Genomic DNA, 9,076 nt, shown 5'->3' on the forward strand with positions numbered 1-9,076 from the left:
GAGAGACAGAGACAATCAGTGATATAAAGATAGGCAGTGGGAGAGAGAGGAGACCGGCCGTGAGAGAAACATGGTCTGATAAAAACAGATTAGACAACAACTGAGAGAGGGAGAGACAGAGAGAGATAGAAAGAGGCAGCGAGAGAGGGACAGAGACTGGCGTTCACAGAGAGAGAGATGAGACAGTGCGTCAGACAGAGAGACACAGAAAGCAACGGTGTTATGAAGATGTAGTTATAATATTAAACATGTAAATAAAGCTCAGTTTCATTTTTTAATGGACAAAAACCTGTAAGATGCTTGTCAAACGCCACCTGCAATGTGATCAAGCTTCCGGAAAGCTCTAAGTGGATCACAGCTCGACATCTCCGGTGACGTGGAGACGTTTGAAATACAATTTGTATTTCCACCCGGGCTTCCTTGGAGGTGCACATGGCTCTTATTCTCTCAAACCCGGGAGAATGGGAAACACATGAGTTAATGCTGCTTAAGGATTCCTTATACGCACAGGGTAAGAGACGTTATGACAGAAAGCAGTGTGGTTATGGTGGACAGACAAAGCCTATATTTCGGAAAAAGGCTAAGACCACAAAGAAAATTGTGCTGAGACTGGAGTGTGTGGAGCCCAACTGTCGGTCAAAGAGAATGCTGGCCATCAAGAGATGCAGCACTTTGAGCTGGGAGGAGATAAGAAGAGGAAGGGCCAAGTCATCCAGTTCTAAGCTGCATTCTTTGTGTTTTTTTGGAGTACCGATTCACAATAAAATTTATCAAAAGTTATAAAAAAAAGTAACTGTGTCTCGTTAATGAAAGATGCCAATGCGGAATAGCCACAGGAATAGTCTGGCAGTCGGAGAGACAGGGAGTGAAGGAGAGGCAGAGAGAGAGAGACGGAGGCAGAGAGAGAGACGGAGTGAGAGAGAGAGAGAGAGAGACACAGAGGCAGGCAGAGAGACACGGAGTGAGAGAAGACAGACAGAGAAGAAGGGAAAGGGTTAATGTTTTCTTTTGTACTCAATGTATTTTGTACCTAAAAGGTTGAACTTTGTACCTGGAATGTATCACAAACATAACCCTTCCTTATGGCTAGTCTCCCCTTTGTTTATATTGCTCCTGGTAGTAGTATAAGCCATTTGTTCATGGTTCCCTCGCTTGTTTATATCATTCTGATAAAACAGACAGTTAAATGTAGATGTAGGGTTGTAAGTCTTACTTTTTCCGTAGGCTTGTGTATGATTTAAACAAAGGAAGCAGCTACCAAATGGTAGAGTGCGAGAATGGCCGTTTGAAGGAGGACTCCCACTGGATCAGCTGCACTCGTACTCAGTCACTTCAAAGGAAAAACTGCGGGAAGGGCAGGGGACCAGAGGTCGCACCTTGGCTACAACGACCAGGAGAATTGTGCTTTATGACCCAAGGATACCAGATAGTCTCTAACCATGATCCAGAGACTATCAGAAGCTGTGAAAGGAACTATAATTTATGATCAAGGACTGTTAACTGGACTTTGCTTCATGACTTGTATTGGGAATCCTGATGTATAAAGGTCCACGCTTCTTGTGTTCAGTGAGAACTTTGGCTTCCGCTTTCAAGGGGTCAGGTTCTCCCTCAAGCTTGTGAGAATAAAGCCTGACTGTATTTTGACTCATACCAGCCTCAAGAGGTATATTTACCGACTTCAGGCAGTAAGAGAGATGGAGTGTGTGTGAGAGAGAAACAGAGGTAGGAAGTCAGAGAGACAGAGTGACAGATAAAGAGCCAGGCAGAGAGAGACGGGAGTGTATGTGTGAGAGAGACAGTGGCTGACAGACAGAGATGGAGTGAGAAAGAGAAAAATAGAGAGATGGAGTAAGAGAGGTAGAGACAGGCAGTAAGAGATATAGGGAGTGAGAGAGAGAGAGAGAGACAGAAGCAGACAGAGAGAGAGAGAGAGGAGTGAGAGACAGACAGGCAGTCAGAGAGATGTAGCAGGAGAGACAGAGGCAGACACAGAGAGAGATGGAGTAAGAGAGGTACAGCAACAGAGGGAGAGAGAAGGAGTGAGACAGACAGGCAGTCAGAAAAACAGAGAGTGAGAAAGATACAGAGACAGGTAGAGAGAGCCGAGTGAGAAAGGGACAGGTACAGGCAGTCAGAGAAACAGGGAGTGAGACAGAGATGGGCAGTGAAGAGATAGGGAGCGAGAGAGAGAGAAAGAGACAGGCAGATAGAAAGGTACAGGGAATAAGAGACAAATGGAGTGAGAGAGGGAGAGTCATGGCAGTGCAGAAGTAGTAAGTGATAGAGACAGAGGCCTGGAGCGAGAGACACAGAGACAGGCCGTGAAGAGAAAGGGAGTGAGAGAGTGAATGGAGTGAGAGAGACATGGCGTCAGAGAGGGAGAGAGAGACAGGGAGTGGAGAGACAGAATGAGAAAGACAGAAACATAAAGTGAGAGAAAGACAGAGCCCATCAGTGAGAGAGAGAGAAAATTATTGAGTGAGTGAGAGGGACTGGGAGTGAAGAGGTGAATCAATAAGGAGGGAGACAGTCAGGGAGTGTAAGATAGAGACAGTGAATGAAGTGAGAGGAATGGGCAGTGAGAGAGAGAGAGAGACGGGGAATGAAGGGATAGGGGCAAGGGACCACTAACAACATGCTAATCCCATTTTTCTGCACTTGTCCCATATCCTGGAATGCTCTGATGTTTTAAGTACTCATCCAAATATTTCAAAGTTGTAAGGTTGTTCTGCCTGGTCTTTGACGAGATGGGGACGTCAGATCTCAACAATATGAAGCTATTGTGCGCGTTGCCTGGGTGGCAACATGCACAATACTTCATCACTACTGCTTGTGCATGCAGTGTGAAGAGTCACGTTTAACAGCTGCAGAGCTCCCTTGCAGAGCTGCTGCTTGTGACTGTTAGTGGGGCTCAGGATGGAATGTCTGCAGTCATCCAGATAGCCTGCTTAGGAGATAGTGGAAGGGTGATCATGGCGACATCAGTCGGTTGGTAGCCGCCCTCACAAGCAGCCACTCGAGGATTCACTCAGCAGGGGGGAATGCAACACCAGGCCCCAGCCAGCACCAACCCCATGAGCTCAGAACCCCCAGAATGGCATGACCCCCCCCCCCAACCAACCCCCAAACCACTGCACCAAAGCAAGGCCCCACCCCACAATATGGCTGTGACTGAGACACTCCCCACCCCCACCACTGTCTGGAAGCTGGTGCTTGGTGGTACTCACTTCCACACTTCCACTTCACTACTGCTGCACCTTAAGCAGACTTTTATAGAGCAGGTGCTTTTCTCACCAGCATGATGTCTCACCGACAAGGTGTTTAACTAAAGTGAGGGGGACAATTGTGTACCAGACGTGCCAGACTCACTGATTATATTTAGATGTCTCACCCATTTTGGGCGCATTTCTCATCACGTCCAGAAAAAGTGGCTGGTGAATTGTGAACCAATGGGAAACTTTGGGTGTGATCTTACCGGCTCATCACTCCGATTCATCTGCGTGGTGAGCCAGTACGATCGCACAAGAGGTGGAAAACCATATTATAGAGTCATGGAAGGATAGAGGTTTACAGCATGGAAACAGGCCCTTCGGCCCAACTTGTCCATGCCGCCCTTTTTTTTAAACCCCTAAGATAATCCCAATTGCCCGCATTTGGCCCATATCCCTCTATACCCATCTTACCCATGTAACTATCTAAATGCTTTTTAAAAGACAAAATTGTACCCGCCTCTACTACTGCCTCTGGCAGCTTGTTCCAGAGACTTACCACCCTCTGTGTGAAAAAATTGCCTCTCTGGATGCTTTTGTATCTCTCCCCTCTCACTTTAAACCTATGCCCTCTAGTTTTAGACTCCCCTCCCTTTGGGACTTATCTATGCCCTTCATTATATTATAGACCTCTGTCAGGTCACCCCTCAGCCTCTGACGCTCCAGATAAAAAAGTCCCAGTCTATCCAGCCTCTCCTTCTAACTGAAAACCATCAAGTCCCGGTAGCATCCTAGTAAATCCTTTCTGCACTCTTTCTAGTTTAATAATATCCTTTCTACATAAGAACATAAGAAATAGGAGCAGGAGCAGGCCATCTAGCCCCTCGAGCCTGCCCAGCCATTCAATAAGATCATGGCTGATCTGAAGTGGATCAGTTCCACTTACCCGCCTGAACCCTATAACCCCTAATTCCCTTACCGATCAGAATCCATCTATCCGTGATTGAAACATATTGAACGAGGTAGCCTCCACCACTTCAGTGGGCAGAGAATTCCAGAGATTCACCACCCTCTGAGAGAAGAAGTTCCTCTTCAACTCTTCCCTAAACTGACCCCCCTTTATTTTGAGGCTGTGCCCTCTAGTTCTAGCTTCCTTTCTAAGTGGAAAGAATCTCTCTACCTCTACCCTATCCAGCCCCTTCATTATCTTATAGGTCTCTATAAGATCCCCCCTCAGCCTTCTAAATTCCAACGAGTACAAACCCAATCTGCTCAGTCTCTCCTCATAATCAACACCCCTCATCTCTGGTATCAACCTGGTGAACATTCTCTGCACTCCCTCCAAGGCCAATATATCCTTCTGCAAATAAGGGAACCAGTACTGCACACAGTATTCCAGCTGCGGCCTCACCAATGCCCTGTACAGATGCAGCAAGACATCTCTGTTTTTATATTCTATCCCCCTTGCGATATAGGCCAACACCCCATTTGCCTTCTTGATCACCTGTTGCACCTGCAGACTGGGTGTCTACGTCTCATGCACAAGGACCCCAGGTCCCTTTGCACAGTAGCATGTTGTAATTTTTTTCCATTTAGATAATAATCCAATTTGCTATTATTTCCTCCAAAGTGAATAACCTCGCATTTGTCAACGTTATACTCCATCTGCCAGATCCTTGCCCACTGACTCAGCCTGTCCAAATCTCTCTACAGACCTTCTACGCCCTCCACACGATTCAATTTTCAACTTATCTTTGTGTCGTCTGCAAACTTTGTTACCCTACACTCAGTCCCCTCCTCCAGATCGTCTATATAAATGGTAAACAGTTGAGGCCCCAGTACCGATCCCTGCGGCATGCCACTAGTTACCATCTGCCAACCAGAAAAGCACCCATTTATTCCGACTCTCTGCTTCCTGTCAGATAGCCAATCCCCAATACACGCTAACACCCTACCCCCATCTCCGTGTGACCCAATCTTCTTCAGCAACCTCTTGTGAGGCACCTTATCAAACGCCTTTTGGAAATCCAAAAACACCGCATCCACCGGTTCCCCTCCGTCAATTGCACTAGTCACATCTTCATAAAAATCCAACAAGTTCGTCAAGCGCGACTTTCCCCTCATGAATCCATGCTGCGTCTGCTTAATCGAACCATTCTTATCCAGATGGCCTGCTATTTCTTCTTTAATGATGGATTCCAGCATTTTCCCAACTACAGACGTTAAGCTAACCGGCCTGCAGTTACCCGCCTTTTGTCTATTTCCTTTTTTAAACAGCGGCGTAACAATAGCCGTTTTCCAATCCGCCGGCACTACCCCAGAATCCAACGAATTTTGATCAATAACCACTAACACATCCGCTATTACCTCTGACATTTCTTTCAGTACCCTGGGATGCATTCCATCCGGACCCGGGGACTTGTCCACCTTCAGTCCCGTTAGTCTACCAAGCACTGCCTCTCTGGTAACATTAATTGTATTGAGTACCTCTCCTCCTACCAACCCTCTATCGTTAATATTCGGTAAACTATTTGCGTCTTCTACCGTGAAGACCGACACAAAAAACTTATTTAAAGTTTCAGCCATTTCCTCATTTCCCACTATTAAATCCCCCTCTCATCCTCCAAGGGTCCAACATTCACTCTTGCCACTCTATTCCTTTTTATATATTTCTATAATAGAGTGACCAGAATTGCACACAGTATTCCAAGTGTGGCCTTTACCAATGTCTTGTACAACTTCAGCAAGACGTCCCAACTCCTGTATTCAATGTTTTGATGGATGAAACCAAGCATGCTGAATGCCTTCTTCACCACTCTGTCCACCTGTGACTCCACTTTCAAGGAGCTATGAACATGTACCCTTAGATCTCTTTGTTCTGTAACTCTCCCCAGTGCCCTACCATTAACTGAGTAAGTCCTGCCCTGGTTCAATCTACCTTGCATTTGTCTAAATTAAACTCCATATTGGTACTCAGTTTCTCGCCACTCATGGTATTACCAGTATAATCAGTCTTGCACCCTTCCCAGGCTCATTTTAATATTATTAGTGAGCCCCAGACACAATCCTCTGGGCTGACTTGCCTTAAGAACCTCACTGCCCGAGATCCTCACTAGCGAAGAACACATATGATCTCCATCAATGCAGACCTGATGTGATGGCCTCGCCGGTAGAACCGGAGGTCATTGAGGCCCACAAGATAGAGGCAGGCAGGAGCAGATAGTTCCCTTTGGGCAGTGCCAACCTGGCACTGGTACTGCCCACTGTGCACCCTGGCACTGGCACCCTGGCAGTGCACATTTGGCAACCTGGCACTGCCTAACAGGAACTAGGCAGTGCCAAGAGGCGGGTCGTAAGGGGGGGGGGGTAATTGGAGTGTTGGGGCCTAAGGGGAAGGACAGGGATGGAAGTGGATGGGGCCTGAAGGGGAGGCAGGTTGTGCAGAGCTCCAAGGGGCTGCGTACTGTGCATCAGGGATTGCCAGGATGATGATTGGCCGGAGTTGGCGGAGTAGGGGCAGCGATCAGGGAGTGGTCGCGATCAATGGGGTGATCGGGACTGGGGGGGTACAATGTCTGCACTGTTGGAGGCAGTGAAAATCTCCCAATGCACTGTGTCCTCTTGTACAAGTGTTCTGGGAGATTGGGGTGCATGTGCAATAGCACCCTCTAGCAGTCTGCAGCCAGTGTGAATCGACTCCGTCCACTACCCCTCCTGGCGAGAATCACATTTTGCCTCATGTTTTTTTCTAAGTGCCATATGATCGCGTCTGGGAACTCACCCAAAAAATGGGCATGGTTCTCTTCCATTTTCACACATGTTTAGCACTTAGAATTTTTTTTGGTAAGATTGCTTTGGTAAGATTTGGTAACCCTTTGTGTTGGGTACGTTTTAACCAGGAGACTGGAATGGCAGTTTGCGGTATCTCTGTTTCTTTTCTGTCAATTGATCTGTTCTCATTGTTTACAAATGTGGCCCATCTGAATAATCTCTAATGAACTGAATGTTTCTGGATGAAAATTACAACAGGCTGCTAAACACTTCATTAATATCTAGTGTTACTACATTTTGTAGGATATTTTAATGCCCTTTGATGGAGGAAAAACTTGGGTGACTAACTGTTGAAAAGGCAACGGTCCCATCAGTATAGAAAACAGCTCGATTGAAAAGCAATACAGAGGAGGCCATCACTGAATGTATTAAACAGCTGGGAAGGTGGTTGGGAATCACTTAGCTTGGACACTTCGGAAAACAATATTGGTTTAACCAAGTTCATTGGATGGATATGGGCTGCAAAAAAACGACATTCTGAACGATGAACAGACCACTGGTAACTACACCTGGGTGATCAATAACTCTATTGCAAGTTCAGCTGCAAGTCAGATATAGAGATGGTGGATTGGGTGGTACAGTGGTGAGCACTGCTGTCTTATCGTGGCAGGGACCCGGGTTCAATTCTAACCTTGAGTGACTGTGAGAGATTTTCAGTTGCCGCACTCCCCACGCTCCCATCTGTGTGGGTTGCTTCTGGGTGCTGCAGTTTCCTCTTACAGTCCAAAGCTGTGTAGGTTAGGAGAATTAGCCATGCTAAACTACCACTTAGTGTCCCAGGATGAGTAATTTGGGGAGATTAGCATGGGAAATATGTGGGGTTATGGGGATAGAGCGGGAGAGGGAGGCGGGGAGGAGGGGGGGGGGGCTGCTGGGCTTTGATACGACGCTCTTTCGGAGAGTCAGTTCAGGCTCGATAGGCTGAATGGCCTCCTTCTGTAGGGATTCTATGATTCTAATGCCCCTTTCAAAGACTTACTTTATATTACTTTATATCATTGGTGCTTGTATATCTGTCAATCACTGCCGATTGGGACCATCCACATTGTGTGGCCCAGTGAGCAGAATTCTCCAGCCCATCCAGTCCCACCAAAGTTGTCCCCAATGGTGGCATCAATGGGGAATGCAAATCACTGTCACTTTGGCAGGAGTGGAAGATCTCACCGGCGGGTGATGGCAAGCTGCCTCCACCATGGGAAAACCCATCATCCGCAGAAGAGTGGTGGTTGTGGTGGTGGGCGGGGGGGGGGGGGGGGGGGCAGGGGAGCGGGGAAACACTGTGAAATTTCACACAGTGTTTTGTGGACTTTCTATTCCTGTTCTTTCTGGCTCTTGAGCTTCCAGCTGGTGGAGTTGGAGATTTGGTTGGTGGTGGTGAAGAAGTTGCTCGCTGAGACTTTTGTGGCACAGTGGTTAGCACTGCTGCCTCACAGCACCAGGGATCTGGGTTCGATTCTCAGCTTGGGTCACTGTGCAGAGTCTGCACGTTCTGTGTGGGTTTCCTCCGGGTGCTCCGGTTTCCTCCAGCAATCCAAAGATGTGCGGGTTAGGTGGGTTGGCCATGCTAAGTTGACCCTTAGTATTGCGGGGGTGGGGGGGGGGGACTAGATAGGGTAAATGCATGGGGTTATGGTGGTAGGGCCTGGGTGGGATTGTGGTTGGTACAGACTCAATGGGCCAAATGGCCTCCTTCTGCATTGTAAGGATTCTATGATTCTATGATTGCGGACCTCAGTGTTCTCGTGGGTGGAGGTGGGGTTGAAACTGGGGCTCTTGAGACAGAACCTGTCAGCGACTGGAACAGCTCAGTAATGTAGGCTGCCTCTTCATTGATCGTGTCTGGTATCACCATCCAGTTATTCTGGGTAGATGGGTAATGGGTGGATTGGCTATTCTGGAGCCTCGGCAGCATCAATGGGAGAGGTGGACACTGCTGAAGAGTCACAGATTAAGGGGTAAAGCTTAAATTGAAGTTCTGAGGGGTTCAAGCAGACCCATCCCTTTAGGTGGCTCATTGGGGAGTGTGGGCCCTGCCC

At 47.6% G+C, this 9,076-nt stretch overlaps 1 pseudogene; it reads left to right on the forward strand.

Annotated features, from left to right (window-relative positions):
- The first annotated feature begins 432 nt into the window (after positions 1-432).
- LOC144497675 (large ribosomal subunit protein eL42-like) lies at positions 433-789 on the forward strand (annotated as a pseudogene).
- Positions 790-9,076: the final 8,287 nt, after the last annotated feature.

This window comes from Mustelus asterias, chromosome 8 (genome assembly GCF_964213995.1).
Source record: "Mustelus asterias chromosome 8, sMusAst1.hap1.1, whole genome shotgun sequence".
NCBI classification, from domain to species: domain Eukaryota; kingdom Metazoa; phylum Chordata; class Chondrichthyes; order Carcharhiniformes; family Triakidae; genus Mustelus; species Mustelus asterias.